We start from the raw sequence: 2825 nt of genomic DNA, 5'->3' as shown, positions 1-2825 counted from the left end.
AGTGTGTGTGTGTGTGTGTGTGTGTGTGTGTGTGTGTGTGTGTGTGTGTGTGTGTGTGTGTGTGTGTGAGAGAGAGTGATAGGTCAAACCGCGCGAGAGAGAGAGTGAGAGAGCGAGAGAGAGAAACACAGAGAGAGAAAGACAGAGCGAAAGAGAGAGAGAGAGAAAGGGGGGGGGGAGTGAGAGAGGCAGGAAGGATGGAAGACGTAACCTTCTCTATATTCGGTTGTTAGATAAATACGCAATCACTTATCAATATTCGACCTCCGCCAGCGGAAATGCATTCATTGCGTCACGGTCTCACATTATCTTCTGCATCAGCGCGCAAATGAGCGGCGCTTACTCAGCGCGGAAGATGCCAGACAGCCCTGCCCCCTCCCCCGGCCCCTGCCCCCTCCCCCGGCCCTGGCCCCCCTGCCCTGCATCCCCCCGCCCTGCATCCCTTACTCGACGAACGACTCACTGTGTATGTGAGTGTGTAATATAATCGCAGGCATGAATCATCGCGGAGGAAGTGAAGCGATCGTCGGGGATGACTCCTTGATGCTAGTAGATTCTGATACTTTGTAGAATAGGTCAATAGAATAGAGATAACGTGGCGGTAAAGGCACGCGTGTTCCTGTAAGGCATTATATAGTAGAATGAGAATAGTGGTAAAGGCACGCGTGCTTCTGTAAGGCATTAGAGTAAAAAGAACGTGGCGGTAAAGGCACATTTGGCTCTGTTAGCCATTAGAGTAGGAGCGTGACGGTAGAGGTACTTGTGGCTCTGTTAGCCATTATAGAGTAAAAGGAACGTGGCGGTAAAGGCACGCGTGGCTCTGTTAGCCATTAGAGTAGAAGGAACGTGGCGGTAAAGGCACGCGTGTTCCTGTAAGGCATTAGAGTAAAAAGAACGTGGCGGTAAAGGCACATGTGGCTCTGTTAGCCATTAGAGTAGGAGCGTGACGGTAGAGGTACTTGTGGCTCTGGGCAGCGACGAATTGGCTTATTGTACCCGGCTTCACGACATGGTTTTACGCCAATTACGTACACACACGCGTGCACACGCGTACTCCACCTACTCTCTCTCTCGTCTCTTTCGTCTCTCTTTTTGCTCTCTTCTCCCCTCTCTCTCTCTCTTCTCTCTCTCTCTCTCTCTCTCTCTCTCTCTCTCTCTCTCTCTCTCTCTTAGAATAAAGAGCCGTTTTGTACACTTGCTATTCGTTATCTCTTTCTGCTCTCCCGAGCGCTAGCTAGAGACTATCGTTTATATTTGCTAAATACTATAGCGAGTGACGCAGAAATGTATCGGAGCAGGCCTCCATTGCGTCATGGCGATTGCTGTCTCACGTAGGTTCACAATTGGCAATGCTACAGTTTCAACTTTCTTTCAATATTTATTCCGATCTTCGGTATTGTAATGAAATTGCGGCGATGACTCGCCGTCAATAGTCCGACAGACGGCATACGGGCAGCCAAATTCAGCGATACACAACACGCAAAAATACAGACGAAATCACATCGCCGCAGACGCGTTATACCAAACAGCAGCGCGTAATTATATGTTGCTAACTTGTTTTATGTTATTGTTCCCTTGGCATTAAAATCACAACAAAACGCAACGGTTCGCTTGTAGTAGCGAGCGAGGAGATTACATATGAGGAATGGCAGGAGTCATGGACGGCGACTGAAGCAGAACAAATATAACTGAATGCTAATGAAACAACAGCGTGTCACGTGGGTCATCCTTGTACGAGCACAGAGTCAAACATATATATATATATATATATATATATATATATATATATATATATATATATATATAACCCGTCATTTTATCCGGCTGTAAACATGTCAGCGCTCGCGTGTATCTCGAGGTGTATGGACAACGAGCCGGCGTTTAGCATCGATCGTGGAGGATGCTGCGCGCTCGCGTGTGTGCGTGCGTGCGTGCGTGCGTGCGTGTTTGCATGAGCGCGCGTGTGTATGTATATGTCTGTGTGTTTGCGTGTTTGCGTGTGCATGCGTACGTGTGTATGTGTGTTTGTGTGCGTGCGTACATGCATGCGTGTGTCTGCGTGTACGTGTGCGCGTGTACGTGTGCGTTTGCATGTTTGCGTGGGTGTATGTGTTTGCGTGCGTGCGTGTGCGTGTTTATGTGTGTGCATGCGTGCGTGCGTGTGTGTGTGAGTATGTGTGTGTGCACACGCACCCGTAAGTACACGCACGCGCATATACCGGCCCCCGCACACGCACACGCGCACACACGCACACACACGCACGCACACGAACGCCCACTCATCGAGGTACCTGGAAAGAGGCAGTAACGTCAATTGTGCGTTGCCGCCTCCAATAAATAATTACTAGTCGTTTCGAGAGACACCGCGGGTAGACAGTGTGCTAGATTTCCGGATAGTGCGCCCCTAGGGAACTCAGAATATACTATTTATGGATATAAAAGCGAAGCGTAGAACGCAAACTCCAAATGAAAATACAATCTACCTTTCGTGCCGTGGTCGCCTGCAGAATATAAGTTTTAGCGAGTTTTCACAAATTTCCCAGAGCTTCTTCATCCTTGCTGGATGAATGTAACGAGCTGGAATTAACGCTTGATCCATCGCAGGATCTATTTTAAAGTTATTATTATATGGTTATTATATGTTATTATGATATATATATATATATATATATATATATATAATAATAATCACACACGAACACCCGTGTAGATAAAAACAAAGTCAAGGTATAGAATAAGGGTGTTTAAAGTTTAATTGACGAGCTTTAGAGATTACATCTCTTCATCAGGTCAGCAGACATTGGAATAGAATCAAATAATCAAAA

At 46.9% G+C, this 2825-nt stretch overlaps 1 protein-coding gene across 1 annotated transcript in view; it reads left to right on the top strand.

Annotated features, from left to right (window-relative positions):
* Window positions 1-2825, top strand: part of LOC106810066 (myotubularin-related protein 6-like) — a 46333-nt gene that overhangs the window by 16167 nt on the left and 27341 nt on the right. The window lies entirely within an intron of this gene.

Source organism: Priapulus caudatus, unplaced genomic scaffold (assembly GCF_000485595.1).
Source record: "Priapulus caudatus unplaced genomic scaffold, Priapulus_caudatus-5.0.1 Scaffold408, whole genome shotgun sequence".
Lineage (NCBI taxonomy): Eukaryota > Metazoa > Priapulida > Priapulimorpha > Priapulimorphida > Priapulidae > Priapulus > Priapulus caudatus.
This window is presented reverse-complemented; position numbering and strand designations above follow the sequence as displayed.